The sequence below is a fragment of the Hemitrygon akajei genome, chromosome 23 (genome assembly GCF_048418815.1).
Source record: "Hemitrygon akajei chromosome 23, sHemAka1.3, whole genome shotgun sequence".
Classification (NCBI taxonomy): domain Eukaryota; kingdom Metazoa; phylum Chordata; class Chondrichthyes; order Myliobatiformes; family Dasyatidae; genus Hemitrygon; species Hemitrygon akajei.
Window position 1 is genome coordinate 6646130 of NC_133146.1, and position 22327 is coordinate 6668456.

Below are 22327 nucleotides of genomic sequence, written 5' to 3' on the forward strand. Positions count from 1 at the left end.
TGGGTTTCAGCACCTAAGTTACAGGGAAAGATTGAACAAGTTAGGTCTTTATTCTTTGGAGCGTAGAAGGTTGAGGGGGGACTTGTTAGAGGTATATAAAATTATGAGGGGGATAGATAGAGTTGACATGGACAGGCTTTTTCCATTGAGAGTAGGGGAGATTCAAACAAGAGGACATGAGTTGAGAGTTAGAGGGCAAAAGTTTAAGGGTAACACGAGGGGGAATTTCTTTACTCAGAGATTGGTAGCTGTGTGGAACGGGCTTCCAGTAGAAGTGGTAGAGGCAGGTTCGGTATTGTCATTTAAAGTAAAATTGGATAGGTATATGGACAGGAAAGGAATGGAGGGTTATGGGCTGAGTGCAGGTAGGTGGGACTAGGTGAGAGTAAGTGTTCAGCACGGCCTAGAGGGCCGAGATGGGCTGGTTCCGTGCTGTAATTGTTATATGGTTATATGGCATCACAAGTGGGTAGCATGGCAGCATAGTGATTAGTGGCACATTTTACTGCTCCAGGGACCCGGGTTCAAATCCTGCCGTTGAGTTTGTACGTTCAACCTGTGACCCCACAGGAGCTCTGGTTTCCTCCCACATTACAATGAAATAGGTTAATTGGTCATACTGGATGTAAATAGACAGCACGGGCTTATTGTCACCATGCTGTATCTCCAAACAGAAACATAAATATTGGGCATCTTGAAGTTGTAAAAAGAACAACTTGAACAGAAAATTGTTTTTTACTACCCAGTAAGAAGTTTATATTGTTGACAGCCATTATTAAGCTGGTTAGCAGTTGCCTGATCAGATCATCAAGCATGGTACTATACGGGTATAAGTGTTGACTATTTTCCAGAGTACCAATATCCTACTAATATATTTTAATGCCAGTAGATGCACTCTGTATTTACATCCTTGGATTTCTTCCAACTTTCACAATGTTTTCAGTGAACATAAAATATTATTACTATTCTTGGTTCTGTAATACCAAGGAAATCTACACCCAACACTCAATTCTTAAAACTATCTGCCACATTATGTTTACATCATTTACACAGCTGTACGATGGTTGAGTTACAATTCTCAAGGGATGAGGTCTGCTGAACTGCAGGATGTCAAAGGAAAAAACACTGAGAAATATTGCACAATTTAATTAATGATGAAATATAATCCAAGCTTTCATATCGAATACAGATGTTTGAACTTCCAGAGAATAGGGTCATAAAAATGTGCTTTGTGCAGTTAATTTATAAGTCACTCATTTCAAAGTTTCAGATGCTTGTTCTCCTTGTATGACCTCCCAGCTGGACCTTTCCAAGGGTTGATTTGTCCTTACATGCTAAATAAATAAAGCAAATTCTAGAGCAAATTCTCCAGCTTTGCCACGGACAGCATGGAGCCACCTGTACCTTTTGTTGCTGTGTAACCACCTGAATATGTTTCTAGAATACTTGTGTAAATATCACTCAAGGTGGCTAACAGAAAGACTGTTAATGTATAACCTGCACATTACAGTTGTTGAATATAACTCCTGCTGATTAATGATGGTCACTAGGCATTCAGAAATACCAGTGTAATCAAAGCAACCAATTAAAGTTTTGTTATTAACTTTCTGGTATTTTCTTCCCTTTCTGCCAATCCTCTCAAAGTGTCTTTCTAATGAAGTCTTCACTTGAGGCCCAATATGCTACAAGGTGCATGACCCAATGTGATCTGTAAGCATATGACTAGCAAGATACCTGCAACTGAACTTAAGGATTGAACAGAGAGTGAAACATTTCACTGGTGAAATGGATGACTGCTTGTCGTTGTTTGTTCTGAGTTCAAGACAGTTCCAAGATCTGCATCATTTATAACCAACTTTCTCCGGGCCCCTATACAAATGGTTCCACCTATTGTCAGAGAGTGTGTACAATATACAACCTGAAACACTTTGTCCTTACAGAACAACAGAACTCCAAAAGAAGGAAGGACAGAAAAACATTAGAACCCAAAGCTCCCTTTCCCCCGCACAGCATCAACACATCAACCTCCCCACCCCACCCCCCCCCCCCCACCGTCACCCATACATACTCTATACTATTACAGAGCCTCTATATGGAAGGCATCTCACACCCTTTACAAACATGAACAGAATACAGACCCTTTGTAGTGCAATAACACTATAGCAAGGTCTTACACGATTAAGTGAAAGGTGCTGGGTTCAGAGATAAAGCTGGACATTACATACACCATGGTAGCATAGGGGTTAGTGCAATGCTATTACAGCTCAGGGTGTTCTGGAGTTCAGAGATCAATTCTGGTGCTGATTCATACATACTTCCCATGGAATATGTGGGTTTTCTCCGAGTATTCCGATTTCCTCCCACAGTACAAACACCTACTGACTAGATTAACTGGTCATTGTAAGTTGTCCCATGATGAGGTTTGGGTGATTTGCAGTTATTGGCGATGAATGGGGTGCTGTGGTTTGAAGAGCCTGAAGAGCCTACTCCAGGCTGTATCACTAAAATAAAATAAATAAAAAATTAGATTCTGTACAAGAGGAGTTAACAGGCTTGGAAAATGGAGAGCAAAATGTTAAGGGAATCCGAGATGACCTTTAACCTTTCTGAAGCTACTCTGTTAGCACTTTTCTTGACATTTAGACATTTAGTTGCAAGATGTCGTGTAGACTGCAAGAACATTGATATCCTCCACCCACATCACTGGGGCTTCTGCGCTCACAGTCACCCTCCACATCACTCCACCCACCCATCACTCACCACTGGATTTCGTAATTCACTTTTCCATGTCAGTAATATAAATGAAACAATACAACTGATCCTCACTGATACAGCAATTCAAATGCACAGGAAACCGCAAAGCGTAGAGGACTCTGCACATCACTCCCCATCACTGGGAACATCTACAGGAGGTACTGCTCATGATGGTAACAGCAATCAATCAGGCTATTCACAGCTACCGTTGGGCAGAAGTCCCACACCACCAAGTTCAAGAACAGTTACTCCTCTTCGACCATTCAGTTCTTGAACCAACAAGCAGAACTCTAATCTCCACATTATGTCCACTTTGATCACTTTGTACTAAAATCGTTTTTGTTTCTTTTGGTTCTAATTATATTTGTTTTGGGGAAAAATGTGTATAACTTATGCTTGGAACTGAAATTAGTTTATTATTGTCATGTGTACCAAAGTATAGTGAAAAGCTTGTCTTTATTGCTCATACAGATCAAACCATTACACTGAGCTAGAACATGCAGAATGAAGGATCACAGCTACAGACAGCATGTGATGCAGGCAGACAACAAGATCAGTGTAGGCTTATCTTGAGAATGCTGTTCACAGATATAGAGCATTATGTAATGCTGCTGAAAGCTTTTCATTGTATTTGTACATTAGAGTACACCTGTGCGTATGACCAAACTTGACTTTGAGGACCCAATTAGTAATAAATCGGCAATTTTTAATGTAGAAGGTTGATTCTATTCTGCTTGTAGTGTAACAACCCTCAGGTGATTTTGGACAAATTTAGGTTTTTTTTCCTCTGGAGTGCAGGAGACCGAGGGGAGATCTGATAAAAGTTTATAAAATTATGAGAGGCCTAGATGGGTAACCAACAGGATTTCCCCCTCCCCCCCCCACCATACCCAGAGAAGAAATGTCAAATATTGGAGTGCACTGCTTCAAGGTGAGAGGGGAAAGTCTGAAGGGAAGTTTTTGTTTAACACAGAGTTTTGGTTGCCTGCAATGCACTGCCAGGAATGGTGGGGGGAACAAATACAATAGGGGCTTTTAGATGGGCACATGGATACACACTGAATGCAGTGATACCAGTCATGTACAGTCCGAGGGATCAGTTCAATTTGATGTCATAGACCAAAGGGCCTGTTCCCGTGTTCTGAGGAATACTCTTCATTCAGGTGCTCCAACACAGGTCAAATGTCAGTAAAGAATTGTCATCCCATTTTTCCTTTGATGAGCAAGAGGATATGAATATTATATCTCTGGGACTATGGCAAGAACGATGCTGGTTACAGGTCAGCAGACGTCCCTTCCCCTGCAACAGAAGGCTGTGGACTTGGTGTCTGCACAGAGTCTAGGCTGACAGTCCGCTGCAGGACTGAGCAAATGCTCCATGGATAAATGTGTCTGACACTGGATTGTCTGCACTTTCAGGTAGACAATTAGCTATGTCAAAGAAAAATAGGGGATGACCTATATACTAAACAATCATAAACTCTCAATGAAGATTAAAAAATGGCCCGTATCCAGGGACGTATCTACAAAAAATAGCGCCTATGGCAAGCACTGAAATTGCACCCCTGTCCATTTTCATTTTTAGAATCTTTTTATTGATACATAATCTTCTACAGCGATAAAATGATACAAAACTTCAACAAGTTGATATATATACAATTAATAAAGCTGAAGAAAAAATAATTTATCAAGAAAGAATAATATATGATAATGAAAAAAAATATTTTTTATAAAGAAAAGAAGGAAAAAAGAGAACCCCAACTAACTAAAAAAAAACACTAAATAGAACCACAGAACATTACAGCACAGAAACAGGCCTTTTGGCCCTTCTTGGCTATGCCAAACCATTTTTCTGCCTCGTCCCACTGACCTGCACCTGGGCCATATCCCTCCAAATCCCTCTCATCCATGTACCTGTCCAAGTTTTTCTTAAATGTCAAAAGTGAGCCCGCATTTACCACTTCATCTGGCAGCTCATTCCACACTCCCACCACTCTCTGTGTGAAGAAGCCCCCCTAATGTTCCCTTTAAACTTTTCCCCTTCACCCTTAACCCATGGCCTCTGGTTTTTTTCTCCCCTGGCCTCAGTGGAAAAAGCCTGCTTGCATTCACTCTATCCATACCCATCATAATTTTATATACCTCTATCAAATCACCTCTCATTTTCCTACGCTCCAGGGAATAAAGTCCTAACCTATTCAACCTTTCTCTGTAACTCAGTTTCTCAAGTCCCGGCAGCATCCTTGTAAACCTTCTCTTCACTCTTTCAACCTTATTAACATCCTTCCTGCAATCAGGTGACCAAAACTGCACACGATACTCCAAATTTGGTCTCACCAATGTCTTATATAACCTCACCATTACATTCCAACTCTTATACTCAGGGTTTTGGCCCAAAACATTGTCACTACCTCCTCCCATAGATACTGTCTGGCCTGCTGAGTTCTGCTGGCATTTTGTGTTTCTTATACTCAATACTTTGATTTATAAAGGCCAATGTACCAAAGGCTCTCTTTACAACCCTATTTACTTGTGACGCCACTTTTAGGGAATTATGTATCTGTACTCCCAGATCCCTCTGTTCTACTGCACTCCTCAGTGTCCTACCATTTACCTTGTATGTTCTACCTTGGTTTGACCTTCCAAAGTGCAATACCTCACACTTGTCCACATTAAACTCCATCTGCCATTTTTCAGCCCATTCCTCCAACTGGTCCAAATACCCTCTGCAAGCTTTGAAAACCTTCCTCACTGTCCACTACACCTCCAATCTTTGTATCATCAGCAAATTTGCTAATCCAATTTGCCACATTATCATTCAGATCATTGATATAGATGACAAATAACAATGGACCCAGCACTGATCCCTGTGGCACACCACAAGTCACAGGCCTCCACTCAGAGTAGCAATCCTCCACTACCACTCTCTGGCTTCTTCCATTGAGCCAATGTCTAATCCAATTTACTACCTTTCCATGTATACCTAGCGACTGAATCTTCCTAACTAACCTCCCATGCAGGCGTTAGTTAGGAAGGAACTACAAGGGAAGGAAAAAGAAAAAAGAAGAAAAAAAAACCATTAGGAATCAACTTCCGGAGCAATACGTCTTATCATCATATAAAGAAGAATCAGCAATCGTTAATTCATGTTTATATAAAATAAAATTGGAAGGAAACCATATAAAATAATTCAAATTAAATGATAATATTTGGCAAAAGAGGCCCATCTTCTCTCAAAATCAAATCGAGGATCAAAAGTTCTACTTCTAATTTTTTCCAAACCAAGACATAACATTACTTGAGAAAACCATTGAATTAATGTAGGGACAGAGGTATCTTTCCATTTCAATAAAATAGCCCTTCTTGCCAACAATGTAAAAAATGCAATTACATGTTGATCTGAAGATGAAATACCCTGAATATGATGCGGAACTATTCCAAATAGAACAGTCAATCTATTAGGTTGTAAATTAACTTTCAGAGCTTTAGAAATTGTAGACAATAAAGATTTCCAAGATGATTTTAATGAAGAACATGACCAGAACATATGAGACAAAGTGGCTGCTTCAGTTTTACACCTATTGCAGTAATTGTCTATGTTAGGAAATATTTTGGATAGTCTCTCCTTTGTTAAATAATAACGGTGAACAATTTTAAATTGAATTAAACAGTGATTGGCACATATCGACCTCGCGCTGGGGCTATACAGCGTTGAGGCACGTCCCCTGGGTGTTGGATGGGGGATCCCTCGTGTGAGGGGTGCACCGGATAATATGGAAGAAGGTGCCGCGAACCAACATAGCCTAGGAGAAGAAATTCCGATTCCAAACCCGGGTAGATAGGACTCATTAGCCTTGGATGGCAGCCTATCTAGGAGAGGGTAAACTCTGATTTCAAACACGGGCAGGTGGAGCTCATTAGCATGGAAATGCCATCGCCTAGGGGAAGGTGACCCCGACAGAAAACCCCTGGTCCTCCAGGTTGGGGGTTGTGCAATGGGCTAACAACCCGTTCACGTAAAACAAGCAATTGTTACAGAAACCGTCAACAGATTGTCAACCACTAACCCAGATCTCGGGAAAAGCAGGGCCCCATTCAGGAGGCTGATGACGCGCTGCAACCAAACCCATCAGGAAGCTACAGGGCTGACAACCCTCCTTCACCCGAGGAAAACCATAATGGAGGTTCCAAAGCTGCTCTCACAGAAGAAATCTATCCTAATCGGAACATGGAATGTGAGATCACTTTGGGAGACAGGTAGGTGCACACAGGCAGTGAAGGAAATGAACCGATACCACCTCACACTCCTGGGCATGTGCGAAGCAAGGTGGAATACTTTTGGTGAGACCAAACTGCAGACGGGAGAAACTCTGCTCTATTCCGGCAAAGATAAAGAGGAAGACCCGCATGAGGCTGGTGTGGCCCTGATGTTGTCCAAAGAAGCAGCCAGAAGTTTGATAGAATGGGAACCAGTGTCCGACCATATCATCACAGCCAGGTTCGAGTCGAGATTCCAGAAGATATCCATTATCCTGTGCTACGCCCCAACTAACAACGCAGAGGAAGAAGAAAAAGATCTCTTCTACACCCAGCTTCAAGCAGTAGTTGGAAAGGTACCTAAGCAAGATATGTTGATCGTCATGGGAGATCTGAATGCCAAAGTAGGCAGTGATAACACTGGCAGGGAGAGAGAGATGGGCCAGAATGGTTTGGGGAATATGAATGAAAATGGAGTACCCCTTACCGACTTCTGTGCCTTCAACGAACTGACCATTGGAGGTACCCTCTTTCCCCACCGACACTGCCACAAGATAACCTGGGTCTCGCTTGACCACCAAACAGAGAACCAGATTGATCACGTCATAGTCTGCCAGCACTGGAGAAGTTCATTGCAAGATGTGAGAGCCAAAAGAGGAGCAGATATTGGATCTGACCACCATTTGGTTGTTGCAAAGCTGAAGATGAAGCTGTCAGCCAAGAAGAAGCAACAGAACATGCGAATAAAGTTTGATGTTAGAAAACTACAGATGGAAGAGAACAATAAAGATTTCCACATCGCCTTGCAAAACCGCTTTGGGGCTCTTCAAATAGAGGAACAAGATGAGAGAACAGCGGAACACGCCTGGATTACCTTCAAGCAGGCCACTGTAGGAGCCTGCGAAGAAGTACTGGGAAGACCACCAGTCAACAGTAAACCTTGGATCAGGGATGAGTCATGGTAGTGTGTGTGTGTGTGTGTGTGTGTGTAAGTGTATGGGACATTGGAAAAAAAGTTGAATTTCCCCATGGGGATGAATAAAGTATCTATCTATCTATCTATCTATCTAGAAGGTGGAGGAGAGGAAAAAGCTCAAACAGGAGTTGAATCAGGCCAGAACCCGGCAACAGAAACAAATCACCACCAACAGGTACAGCGTGATGGCCAAGGAGGTGAAGAAACAGCTCAGAAAGGACAAGAGGTCATACTTCAATGAAATAGCAGAGCAAGCAGAAACAGCGGCCAGTAAAGGGGATCTCAAGGCACTCTACATGACAACTAAACTTTTGAGAGGGAAGGAAAGCAATTTCAACAGACCTGTTAGAGACAAGACAGGCCATCTGCTCACTTCGGTTGAAGATCAGCTGGTGAGATGGAAGAAACACTTCCAGGAAGTATTGAATAGACCACCACCACAGAACCCACCTGACCTGGAGCCCGGAGACCCACTCAACATCAATATAGGTGAAATCACCAAGCAAGAAATCCGAAAAGCCCTGGAAAGCCTGAAGAACGGCAAGGCTGCTGGAGAAGACAACATTCCTGCAGAAGCATTGAAAGAGGGTGGAGAGGTAATGGTGGACCATTTGCATATACTGCTGAATTTGATATGGAGAACAGGAGAGATCCCATCAGATTGGAAGAAGGGCCTCCTTGTGAAGCTGCCAAAATCTGGAGATCTTTCACTGTGTGGCAAGTGAAGGGGGATCACCTTGTTGTCCATTCCTAGCAAAGTTCTCACCAGGGTCATCTTGGAGCGGATGAAAAACGCCATTGACCAGAGACTTAGAGATGAGCAGGCAAGGTTCAGGAAAGAGAGATCATGCATTGACCAGATGGCTACACTTAGAGTCATTGTGGAGCAGACAATAGAATGGCGAACTCCACTATATGTGTGTTTTATTGATTTTGAGAAGGCATTTGACAACCTGGACAGAAAGTCAATGTGGAACATCTTACGACACTATGGTGTACCGGAAGAGATGGTGAATATCATCAAGCAGCTTTATGATGGCTTCTCATGCAGGGTCATCCACGATGGGAGACTGTCCGAAGAGTTCCTGGTCACTACTGGAGTCAGACAGGGATGCCTGCTGTCGCCTCTACTTTTTCTTGTGGTACTTGACTGGGCTACAAGAACAGCCTATGCTGGCTCAGAGAGAGGCATCCAGTGGACGTTAACAGGGAAATTGGAAGACCTGGCATTTGCAGATGATCTCGCTCTTCTCTCACACCGGCTTCAAGATATGCAGAAGAAAGTAGATTCCTTGGGAGACACCTCACAGCGAGTAGGCTTTAAGATCAGTCAGGAGAAGACCAAAGTTCTACGCATTAATAACAAACAAGAGGAGCCATTACGGATTGAAGGACAAATAGTTGAAGATGTAGACAAATTCACCTACCTCGGAAGCAAAATCAGTAAATCAGGAGGTACAGATGAGGACATCAGAGCAAGGATCGGAAAAGCCCAACATGCCTTCACAACCCTGCGACCTGTTTGGAGATCTACAGCCATCTCTGTCAAAACTAAGCTCCATATATTCAGCTCCAATGTGAAAGCCATCCTGTTATATGGATCCGAAACATGGAGAATCACTAACACCAGCTGCAACAACATCCAGACCTTTCTCAACAAATGCCTCCGGCAGATCCTCCACCTCAAGTGGTACGACAGAGTGTCAAACCTAGACTTATGGAAGAGAGCAAACCAAGAGCCCACTGTATTCCAGATAAGGAGGAGGAAGTGGAAATGGGTTGGCCACACCTTGAGGAAGAGCCAGTCGAATGTCACTCGACAATCACTTGAATGGAATCCACAAGGGAAGAGAAGAAGAGGTCGCCCAAAGCAAACCTGGAGGCGTAGGCTTTTGGATGAACTGAAAGCCGCCGGCCAAACTTGGGAGACTGCAGAGACATCTGCTAGAGATCGCAGAAAGTGGAGGACTTTTGTTGAGGCCCTATGCTCTATAAGGAGCGAAAAGGATTAAAGGAAAGGCACATATCGAAGAAGAATTGACCATTTTCAGAATTCGCAACCAATCTTCATTAACAAAGGTCATATTAAGTTCTCTCTCCCAATCTTGTTTAATCTTTAGTGAAAGGTTACCTTTTTGCAGTAAAAATAAATTATATATTCTACCAATGGAACCTCTTACTAAAGAATTCATATTCAAAATAGTATCCAACAAATCAGATTCTTGCATATATGGAAACTTAGATAAATATTTTTGTAAAAAATGTCTAACCTGAAAACATTGCAGAAAGTGTGTATGAGAGAGAATATTTGCTAATTAACTCTTCAAAAGTCATCAATCGACCATCACAAAATAAATCTGCTAAAAAACAGATAGATCCCCTTATTTCTCCATAAGAGAAAGATGGGATCGGTTATTGAAGGTTTAAATTTTAAAAAATTCGATATAATTAGCTAGACAATTTAAATTGTTTAAAATTTTAAAAATTGCGAAACTGAAACCAAATCCGTAAGGACTGTTTAATAACAGGGTAGAGATTTACATTTGCAATGTTAGAGAGTTTTAAAGGTAATGGAGCTCCTATTAATGAGGTTAAATAAAATTGTTTGATAGCTTTTAATTCCAAATCAATCCAAGCTGGTTTTTGGCTCTTATCGAGCCAATATAGCCAAAAACATAATTGTTGAATATTAACAGCCCAATGATACAATCTTAAATTAGGAAGTTCAAGTCCACCATCTTTTTTAGATTTTTGTAAATGCTACTTATTAATTCTTGGTCTTTTATTGTTCCAAATAAAGGACGAAATAATAGAGTTAATTTGATCAAAAAAATTTTTAGTTAAAAAGATAGGTATATTTTTAAAAATATATAAAAATCTAGGTAATATCATTATTTTCACGGCATAGATATGATCTATTAAAGAAAGCGTAAGTGGGTTCCATCTAGAAAATAATTGTTTCATAGAGTCCATTAAAGGAACTACATTAGCTTTATAAAGATCTTTATATTTTTTAGTAATTATAATACCTAAATATTTAAAAGAATTAAATGGAATATCATTATATATAAAAACAGGAGTATTTAATGGAAACAATTCACTTTTATTTAAGTTTAGTTTATATCCTGAAAATTTTCCAAAATCATTTAGTATTTCCAAAAGATTAGGAATAGATTCTTCAGGGTTCAAAATATAAACCAAAAGATCATCTGCGTAAAGAGAAATATTATGTATGGTCCCATTTATAGAGATACCATGAATATTTTTAGCTTCATGGAGTATTATGGCCAAGGGCTCCAGTACAAGATTAAATAATAAAGGGCTTAATGGACACCCCTGTCTAGTACATCATGAAAGTGAAGGAAAAGAGGACCCGAGATTATTAGTAATAACAGTAGCAGTAGGATTCTTATAGATCATTTGAATCCATCTATTGAAATCATTACCAAAACCAAATTTTTCTAATACCTTAAATAAATATGTCCACTCAACTCTATCAAATGCCTTTTCTGCATCAAGAGAAACAGCACATTGGGTATCTTAGATAGTGATGAATATATAATATTCATCAATCTCTGAACATTGAAGAAAGAGTAACGGCCTTTAATAAAGCCTGTTTGAGCCATAGAGATGATTTTAGTTAAAATATTTTCCAAACAATTAGCCATTATCTTAGAGAGAATTTTTGCATCCACGTTTAATAATGAAATAGGTCTATATGATGAACATTCAGTAGGATCTTTATCTTTCTTCAGGTTTAAGGAAACAGAAGCTTCATAAAAAGAAGGTAAATTACCCTTCTCAAAAGATTCATGAAATATTTCCAAAAGATATGGAGAAAGTAATTTTTCAAATCTTTTGTAAAATCCTACTGAATAACCATCAAGTCCAGGAGCTTTAACTGATTGCATTGACAACATAGCTTTCTGAATTTCATGCTCGGTAATTGGAGCATCAAGCATCTGTTGATCTTCAACAGTAATTAGAGGAAATTTAATCTTATGTAAAAAAAAGCCTTCATTTTGGAGGAATCTGCAGGAAATTAAGATTTATAAAGAACAGAATAAGAAACCTGAAAAATATTATTAATGTCTTCATGGTTACTTACTATAACCCCATTATCTTTATGAATCTGTATGAACCTGTCTAAACATCTGACACCCACCATTTAGATAACTTTACCATAATATCAGCTCAAAAATGCAAGTCAAGCTTGTTAATCTTTTAATTAACAAATTATGGCACTACATGTAAATTATAACTGCACCTTACTTGCTTTCACTGATGCAAATTTGGTCTATGATGTGATAGTCAGTTTTTTCAGTTCCTTCTCTTTCTACACTCAGCAGAGCAAGATCACTGAGTCTGCCTTGACCCATGGAGGCTCTCAAATACAAAAGTATTAGTTTTAACTTGCTGAATGATCTCTCACAGCTGGAGATGGAAACTGTGATGGTTAGCATTATCTGAATAGCAATGCGAAGATTGGGGAAGGTGCTCTCATCTCCATACTAAACAATAAATTCAAGAAGCTCTTCAGGTCTTGATATTTTCATGTTGACCTGCCTTGATAGCAACATTCTGCAATCCAAAATTTCTTCATATAGCTGCTGTCCATCAACATCAGAGCTGTATAATTCACCCAAATTTTCACACTTCTTCGTTAGGTCGTTACTGTCTGTGCCGTTACACAGCCCTCGACATCGAGAAGGAACCCAAACTTGTCATGCAAACGAGTGAAGCTTTCGTCCATTTCTCTGTGAAGATGGTCCAGTGTTTCCTTCATGATTCTTTCCATTTCCTCCTTAGTTGTTAACCCAGCGTCTCTCAAGTTCTCATCAGCCATTCGTTTCTTTCATCTCTGACGTCTTTCAACTTCAATATTCCATTCTTGACAGAGACTGACTCCTTCTTCGAGTGACTCACTGACCAACACTTCTCATTCATCATAAAAATGATCTCAGAGGGCTTTCAAATCCAGGGCAGCATCGTGGAAGTTCATGCTAGGATCCTGCAGCCTCTTTTGAATACGGTCAATGTGAATGAGTACTTTATTCCAAAATTCTAGCAAAATCAGAAAATCGTAACTCAACATGTGGTTGTACAGCTGCCTTGTGTCATTTCTTGTTTCACTGGTCTCGTTTTCATTGTCTATCATGTCCTGGAGAACGTGAAGTATCTCCTCGAGGTACTTGTTTGCAGGCTTCACTGCTTCTGTCCTTGCACTCCGCCTGGTTTCAAACTCTGACTTCACAACCACAGGCACAGCATTAATGAGTTTTTCCCAATGCTGTGTTAAATGAGAGAAAAACACGTAGAGAGGTTTGATGGTTCCAAAAAACATGACCATCATTGTATCCTGCATGTACACCCACCAAGTTGAATGAGAGATTGTCGCAATTCACAAACACTGCCAGGTTGTTTTTCTCCCTTATTCTTTGATGAACACCACTTCTGTGTCCAGTCATCACAGCAACGTTGTCATAGCACTGTGACCAACAATCTTGTACCTCCATTTTGTTCTTCTCTAGCTGTTTCAAGATGTCTTCAACCAAGCTCTCAGCATCCTTCTGGCTTATCTGGATAAAACCAAGGAAGGGCTCTAACACAGACTGTTTTCCTCTCAAAATCAGCTTCCACATACCTCACTACTTCTGATATCTGCTCACGGTGTGCCTAATCAGGATTCAAGTTGAACATAAGACCATAGTACTTGGCTTTACGAATGCTTCTCAGTAAATTCTGGTGAACAGTGAATGCCATCATGTGGATGAATTCATTCTGGACACCCAGCGAAAGATAAGGCGTGGATCCAGGATGACTTTCCAAATGAGTGAGGTGTTCTTTTGTGACATGGTCAAAGATGGCCAGTAGTTTCAGTAAGCCAAGGAAATTTCCCATATTGGAGTCATCGTCTAGCTGAAGTGACTCCCTATGTCCTTGTAAAGCCAGTTCTGAGTCGCAAGGAATTTTATGCAGTGAAGGATTCTCATCAAGATATCACACCACTTCTGCTTTTCCTTCTCAGTCTGTGACTGAAATACCGCGTCAATAAAACTCCTCTGTTTCCAGCTAAATTTCCTTCCATTTCTTTCCACTGCGTGAAGCATTCCCGATGATTCTTGGCATTTTCATGAACACTAATCCTTTCAGGTGCTTTCCACTGTTTGAATCCACTTTCCTGCTCCATTGAGGATTGATGGTCTGACTGGGAATAGAGAAGACAACAGATACAAAATGTAGACTTTTTAGAAGGGGAATAGACCAACCATGAGTGAGTCACTTCCTCACCATGACCATTTCTCAGTTTCCTCTTGAACCAAGTTTTGCTGGTAGGAAAGGCCCCTCACTGTTCTGGAAATACTTTGAACCCAGCTTTATTATTTCTGTTCTCAACGCGTCAGGCAGAATTGCTTTTCCAGTATCCTTGTTGAACTTCAGAAGTCCAATGTCATGCTGTTCAATCACTTCTGGTATGACAGTTTGAGGCTCTTTGACACCATCCAGTTCACTAGGTACAGTGTCATCAGGTTCAATCTCATCAGGTAAAATCTCGTCAATAAACTCAACGTCATCACCACCACCATCATCTTCCCCTCCTGTCATGTCCACATTCTCCGTGGCAGCCTCACTCTTGTTTTTTTTTCTCTCTCTCTCTGCCCATCACTCTGCCTGTTCTCCATCTCCCTCTGGTGCTCCCCCCCCCCCTTCCTTTCTTTCTCCCGAGGCCTCCTGTCCCATGATCCTTTCCCTTCTCCAGCTCTGTATCACTTTCGCCAATCACTTTTCCAGCTCTTAGCTTCATCCCACCCCCTCCGGTCTTCTCCTATCATTTCACATTTCCCCCTCCCCCCACTACTTTCAAATCTCTTACTATCTTTCCTTTCAGTTAGTCCTGATGAAGGGTCTCGGCCCGAAACGTCGACAGTGCTTCTCCTTATAGATGCTGCCTGGCCTGTGGTGTTCCACCAGCATTTTGTGTGTGTTGCTTCACTCTTAATCTCATCATACTCAGATTTATCTGACTTGATTTCCTCCTCGGCTTGTGATGCATTTGTACTTGATCCACCTTCAGATTCTAACAAACTTGTAGCGGGTGTAGGCCCTCTATGGAATGTGTCGAACTACTTGGTCCGGGCTTTACAAAGAAGGGCATGAAGAACTTGCTTGACTTCTTGGCTTCCTCCACCTCCAACTTTTGTCTCTTCCGTTCTTCGGTTTCACTTTCCTTCTTTGTGAAGAAATGTTTCATGGTCTTCTTACCCAATGCTCTGAAATAAGACCATCCTAGTGCTTCTCACCCATGATAATCAAGGACAGATCATGCATCTGAAGAAAATTCTTTTTTTTCACTATCCAAAGATGGTTTGTCTGACTTTAACAGAAACTGCTCACCCAGGGCACGTGCCATACCTTAGATACACCACTGTCCGTATCACAGTACAGTCAGGGAAATATTTAAGAACAGAGTAATTTCAGGGAGCAGAGACAAGGTGTCCAAAGGGAGGGGGAGGGGGAGGGGGAGGGAGAGGGAGAGGGAGAGGGATGGTCAAAAGAGAGAGAGTGGGTCAAGAGCGAAGGATGGAGAGAATGTAAAAGAGAGATGGAGGGAGAGTGCGTCGAGCGAGAGGAGGATGAAGAGTGTGTCGGCCAAGAGGGAGAGAGAGTGAGAGAGAAAGTGAGTCGACAGAGATAGAGTCTGGAGAGAGGGAGAGGGAGAGGGAGGGTGTGCCAAGAAGAAGGGTTGAGTTTCTCAACAGAGAGTTCCTTGGTAATCACCTGGCGGAGAATCTCACCTGGTCCCTCAACACCAGCTCCATAGCAAAGAAAGCCCAGCAGCGTCTCTACTTTCTGCGAAGGCTGAGGGAAGTCCATCTCCCACACCCCCCATCCTCATCACATTCTACAGGGGCTGTATTGAGAGCATCCTGAGCAGCTGCATCACTACCTGGTTCAGAAATTGCACCATCTCGGATCACAAGACCCTGCAGCGGACAGTGAGGTCAGCTGAGAAGATCATCGGGTCTCTCTTCCCGCCATCATGGACATTTACACTACACGCTGTATCTGCAAAGGAAACAGCATTATGAAGGACCCCACACACCTTCTCCCTCTTCTCCCTCCTGCCGTCTGGGAAAAGGCTCTGAAGCATTTGGGCTCTCATGACCAGACTATGTAACAGTTTCTTCCCCCAAGCCATCAGACTCCTCAATACCCAAAGCCTGGACTGACACCTTGCCCTATTGTCCTGTTTATTATTTATTGTAATGCCTGCACTGTTTTTGTGCACTTTATGCAGTCCTGGGTAGGTCTGTAGTCTAGTGTAGTTTTTTTTCCTCTTTGTTGTTTTTTTATGTAGTTCAGTCTAGTTTTTGTACTGTGTCATGTAACACAATGGTCCTGAAAAATATTGTCTCATTTTTACTATGTACTGTACCAGCAGTTATGGTCGAAAAGACAATAAAAGTGACTTGACTTGACTTGACTTGACTTGAGAGTGTCAAGAGAGGCAGTGAGAGTGTGGTCAAGAGAGAGAGGGAGGGTGTGTCAAGAGAGAGGAAGAGTGAGGGGGGACACAGTATTGAAAGAGAGTGAGTGTGTAGAGAGAGGGACTGGGTCAAGTGAGAGAGAGAGAGGGTCAAGAGAAAGTGGATCAAGAGAGGGAGAGAGACAGTGTAGGTTGAGAGACGGGGTAGAGAGAGAGAGAGTGGGTCAAGAAAGAGAGTTGAGAGAGAGGGAGAGTGAGTCAAGAGAGAGAGAGAGAGGTCTCGAGAGAGAGAGAGGGTCGAGAGAAAGAGTGTTGAGAGATAGAGTAGGTCTTGAGAAGAGAGTGTAGGTTGAGAGAGAGAGAGAGAGGGAGTGGGTCACGAGAGAGAGAGAGTAGGTCAAGAGAGAGAGATAGAGAGAGAGTAGATCAAGAGAGAGAGAGTGGGTCGAGAGAGGGGAGGGTGTCAGTAGAGAGAGGGAGGTATGTGTCAAGTGAGGGGGAGGGAGAGCATGTCGAGAGAGAGAGGGGGAGAAAGTGTTGAGAGGGAGAAAGTGTTAAGAGGGAGGGAGAATGTTCTGAAAGGAGGGAGAGTGTCAAGGGAGAGGGAAGGATTGTGTTGAAAGAGAGAGGGAGAGTGTATTGAGAGAGGATGGGTGTGTGTCAAGAGAGGAGGGAGAGAGAGTTTGCTGAGAAAGAGTGGGTCAAGGGAGAGAGAGAGAGAATGAGAGTGAGTCGAGAGGGAGAATGTGTTGAGAGAGAGAGAAAAAAGTGTTAAGAGGGAGGACAAGAGAGAGTGCATCGAGAAAGCAAGGGAGGGATTGTGTCAGGAGAGAGAAAGGAGCGTGTTGAGCGAGGGGGAGGGAGAGCACGTCGAGAGAGAGGGGTTGTGTCTAGAGAGAAAAGGAGGGAGGAAGTGTCAAGTGAGAGGGAGGCAGTCTATTGGGAGAGAAGGGGAGAGAGTGTGTTGAAAGAGAGTTCGAGTGTATCAGGAAGGGGATGGCTGTGTGTCATGAGGAGTAGGGAGGGATAGTTTGTCGAGAGAGAGGAAGGGAGATTCGAGAGAGAGAGACAGAGTATGTGTCTAAAGAGAGACAGAAGGTGGGAGTGTGTGTTGAGAGAGGGAGAGAGTCAGTCGAGAGAGAAAGTGAGAGTGTCAAGAAAGAGTCGAGAGAGAGAGTCAAAGGAGATAAAGTGTCGAGAGAGAGGGAGAGTGTTGAGAGAGAGAAAGACAATGCATCGAGAGATTTAGTTGAGACAGAGTCTGGAGAGTGAGGGAGAGTAAGGGTGGCAGAGGGTGTCGAGAGAGAGAGGGGGATAGAGAGTTTGTCAAGAGAAAGGGAAGGAGGTAGATTCGAGAGAGAGAGAGAGACAGAGAAAGTTTGCATGTCTAGAGCGACAGAAGTGGGAGCGTGTCTCAAGAGAGGGGTGGAGTGTCGCGAGAGAGAGGGAGAGTGTGTCGACAGAGAGAATGTGTCGATAGAGAGAAAAACAATGTGTTGGTAGAGAAAGTGAGAGAGAATGTGTCAGGAGAGATTTAGTTGAGACAGATAGAGTCTGCAGGAGTGGGAGGGAGAGTGAGGCTGGCAGAAGGCGTCAAGAGAGAGAGTGGGTGAATGTGTTGAGAGGGAGGGAGAATGAGTCCAAGAGACAAAGGGAGAGGGAGGGCGTGTCAAGAGAGAGGGGGTGAGTGTGTCAACAGAGACAGTGGGGGGTGTGTGCTGAGAAAGGATGGAGGGAGAGTGTGTCGAGAGAGAGAGAGAGAAAGAGTGCATGTTGAGAGAGAGACAGTGTTTCGAGAGAGAGATAGAGGGAGTTTTGAGTCGAGGGAGAGACAAACGGAGAGAGTGTGTGTTGAGTGTTACGTACCCCGTAACGGGTTAAAAGGACCAGCAGAAATGGACACACCTGATGTTTGAGTCTTCCATTATAAACGATATTTATTTGTAACTACGTGATAAAGTAATACAAAACAAGATAAGGCAAACAGGTTATCAGAGTATATGCACATATAAGTGAGTAAATAGAGTTCCCAAGCTTCTCCCAGCTCAGGTAATTAGATGATACAGTCTTATGGTGGAATGGTAAGCTGTCAGTTCAGTTCTGGAATTTGAATTGAGTAGGAGAGAGAGAGAGAGAGAGGGAGAGAGAGGGAGAGAGAGGGAGAGAGAGAGAGAGAGAGAGAGGAGAAGAGAGAGAGAGAGAGAGAGAGGGAGAGAGAGAGAGAGAGAGAGAGAGAGAGAGAGAGAGAGAGAGAGAGAGAGAGAGAGAGAGAGAGAGAGAGAGGAGAGAGGAGAGAGAGAGAGAGAGAGGAGAGAGAGAGAGAGGTTTTTGTCTTCCCAGTGCCGATGCTGTCAAACCTTCCATGTCGTCCTCCTGCTCCCCGAAGCTTATTAAAGTCACCGACTGTGCCAGGGTTAAACACACACGATAGCTCCCCCACCGGTCACACCTTTGTCCACACTGTAAGCAAAAACCCCACCTTTGTCGTGGGCACGCAAAGCTCAACCGGTGTCAGTGTCTTCCTTGGTGTCTAGTGTGTCCTGATTACAAAGCCAAATGACCTTGTATATATCTCACAAGTGCTGAACACCAACAGTCCATCATGCAGTTCCGCCTTGCCGTTTCCATGGCAACTCAGACTTTTTGTTGCTCTCTCTCTCTCCGTTGCTGAAACAGCACACACGCCGTTCGCTCCCTCTCTCTCTTTTTAAAGGAACAGTCCACTTAGAAAAATCCTTCAGATCTCGTCACACCTCCCTCCTTTTAAGAAAAATTTTGATGAAGCAGCAAAATTCTTGCCTTAACTATAGATTATACAACTTAAAGTAATACATATGTAATTATCAGGTAACATAGCAATACAAACTCAAACTTAACATCTAGACAAACAGTCTGCTATAATATTGTCAGTACCTTTCACGTGTTTTATTTCCATGTCATACTCTTGCAAGATCAGACTCCAGTTAAGTAACCTTCTATTCTTATCCTTCATTTTACTCAGAAACACTAATTGATTACGGTCTGTGTAAACTACGAGTGGTTTCTGCGCAGGGATGTATGTAGACATCAAAATGTTGCATTGCTACACTGGGCGCTAGCAGCTCTTTTTCAACAGTGGAGTAATTTTTCTGATGCACATTAAATTTCTTTGAGAAATAAGCTCCTGGATGTTCAACTTCATCATTATCCTTTTGCAACAATACTGCCCCGACAGCTTCACCACGAGCGTCTACCACGATTGAAAATGGTTTATTGAAATCAGGTGCTTTGAGCACAGGGTGATAACACAGGACGGTTTTCAATGGTCAAATGCCCCCTGGCAAAGGTCAGCCCACACAAAACTTTCACTCTTCCCTAGGAGTTTTGTTAGGGGGAGAGCGATGTCTGCGAAGTTCTTACAAAACTTACAGTAATACCCAACCATTCCTAAAAACCTTCTTAATGCTTTCTTATCCATCGGAACAGGAACCTTAGCAATAGCCTTAACCTTGGCCTGCACAGGAGCCAGTTGGCCCTGGCCTACTACATAGCCAAGATATGTGATAGTGGTGTGGCCAAATTCACTTTTAGCAGGGTTTACAGTGAGATTTGCCTTGCACAGCCTTTCAAACAGTTCCTCTGCTGCTGAGATATGCTCTTCCCAGGTGTCATTCCATACACCCAAATCATCAGTAAAAACATTGTACTCATACAGTCCCAGATGTTGTCACAAATGCAGATATTTCCTTAGCCCTTTCTGTTAAAGGAGCACACCAGTATCCTTTTAACAGGTCAATCTTTGTAAGGTATTTAGCCTTCCCCACTCTGTCAATACAGTCATCCACTCTTGGGATAGAATAAGCATCTGTCCTGGTTATTGCATTAACTTTACTGTAGTCAGTACAGAATCTCATGCTCCCGTCCGGCTTAGGGACAATCACGCAAGGCAACGCCCAGTCTGAGGCGGGATGGCCTAATTATGCCGGCTGTCAGCATGTATTCAATTTCTTGTTCAACCATTTTATTTTTGTCTTGGTTCATTCTGTAAGAGTGTTGCTTAATGGGCTCAACTGTATCTACAATTACATCATGCACCGCAAATGTGCATGGTCTTGGAATGTCAGGGAATAAATCTTTATACTTGTTAATTAAGCTCTTCAGTTGTTTTTGCTGCCTTGGCTGCAAACGATGAATCTTCCTGTCAATATTTATCAAAACATCAGAATTTCCAAGTCTTGTGGAGACTACATTGAGCTCATTACAATTATTTGGTATCCCAGTACCAGCACCACAATCTCCTCCATTGTCATAACAGTACTTATAGGTGCAGGTTTGGGGGTCATGATTAACACTTAATCGTATTTACATGCACCTGTGTAGCCGGGTCAGGAGTTCTAATAACATAATTCAAAGAATCGATTTTCTTAATTATTTCATATGGTCCCACTAAATCTCACTTGAAGGGGGTTGGTAAGGAGGGGGATCAGCAATACTTTATCTCCAACGCGATATCTCTGCTCCTTCACTCTCCTGTCATACCACCGCTTCATGTTTATCTGAGAGTGCTGTAAATTCTGCTTCGCAAGGTCACAAGCCTTGTTAAGTCTCTTTGAATTCCAAAACATAACTAAGCACGCTCACACACACTTCCTAATCTGACCACTGCTCTCTGAGTAGGTCAAAGATCCCCTAGCTTTGTGACCAAAAACAAGTTCAAATGGGCTAAACCCCAAAGACTCTTGAATCAAATCTCTAACAGCTACTAGAAGTAGGGGACCCCTTCATCCCAGTTTCTTCCATTTTCCACACAGTACATCTTAATCATCATCTTAAGAGTGGAGTGAAACCACCCCAAAGCCCCCTGGGCCTCTGGGTGATAGGCAGATGACACCATGTGCTTAGTTCCCAACTCACCAACTATCTGCTGGAATGTTTTCGAAGTAAAGTAACTACCCTGGTCAGTTTGGATTTCTTTAGGTAGAGCCACCAGTGTGAAAAACTTGGTAAGTGCTTTTACCACAGTCTTGGCCTTGATGTTTCTGAGAGGCACCGCTTCAGGGAACCTAGATGCAGCACACATGATTGTTAACAGATACTAATAGCCAGCTGCAGCCTTTAGCAATGGGCCAACAGAATCCACCATAACCCTAGAAAAAGGTTCACCAAAAGCAGGAATCGGTTTAAGTGGTGCTACTTGAATAACCTGATTAGGTTTCCCCACAACCTGACAGGTATGGCAAGTCCTGCAAAAATTCACAACATCCTTTCTTAAGTTAGGCCAGTAGAATTCCTTCATAATCCTGTTCACTGTCTTTCTCACTCCAAAGTGTCCACCTAAAGCCATGTTTAACATCTCAGCCCTGTAAACTTTTGGAACCACAACTTGATGTTCAATGGCCCACTCCTCACTTGCAGGCACAGTAAGTGGTCTCCACTTCCTCATTAATATCCCATCCTTAAGATAACATCCCACTGACTCTCTCTGAACCTCCTCTTCTGTGACAGTTGTTTCCTTTAACACAGCAATTTCAGAATCTCAAGGACAAACCTTTCTCATCCTCCTTACTACCCAAATCCTGATGTAACATGGAAAGTAGAAAAGTCTCTGACAAATTCTCATAAGTTGAACCCCTGTCTTTGCTATTATGGGTCTCAGAACCCTCCTGCCCCGAACTATCTGCATCAGCAGACCTTTTAGACATGCTTTGGGTTACTGCGCATGCGGGGTACACATCGATATCTATGTGTGGGTCATCAGCCACAAGCTTGCTTGTTAGCTGAATAAACATCCCCACCTGCAAGCTCATTACCCAGCAAGACATCAACATTGTCTATTGGCAACTCAGATCGTACTCTGATCTTAACAGGTCCTG

General features: G+C 42.5%; 1 long non-coding RNA gene across 1 annotated transcript; it reads right to left on the reverse strand.

The window, feature by feature from the left end:
* Positions 1 to 2063: 2063 nt before the first annotated feature.
* Positions 2064 to 19143, reverse strand: LOC140715128 (uncharacterized). Its single transcript, XR_012096068.1, has 3 exons — positions 18955 to 19143; positions 15936 to 16054; positions 2064 to 2501 (listed from the first exon to the last, which is right to left on the reverse strand). It is a non-coding gene; the product is annotated as an uncharacterized lncRNA (long non-coding RNA).
* Positions 19144 to 22327: the final 3184 nt, after the last annotated feature.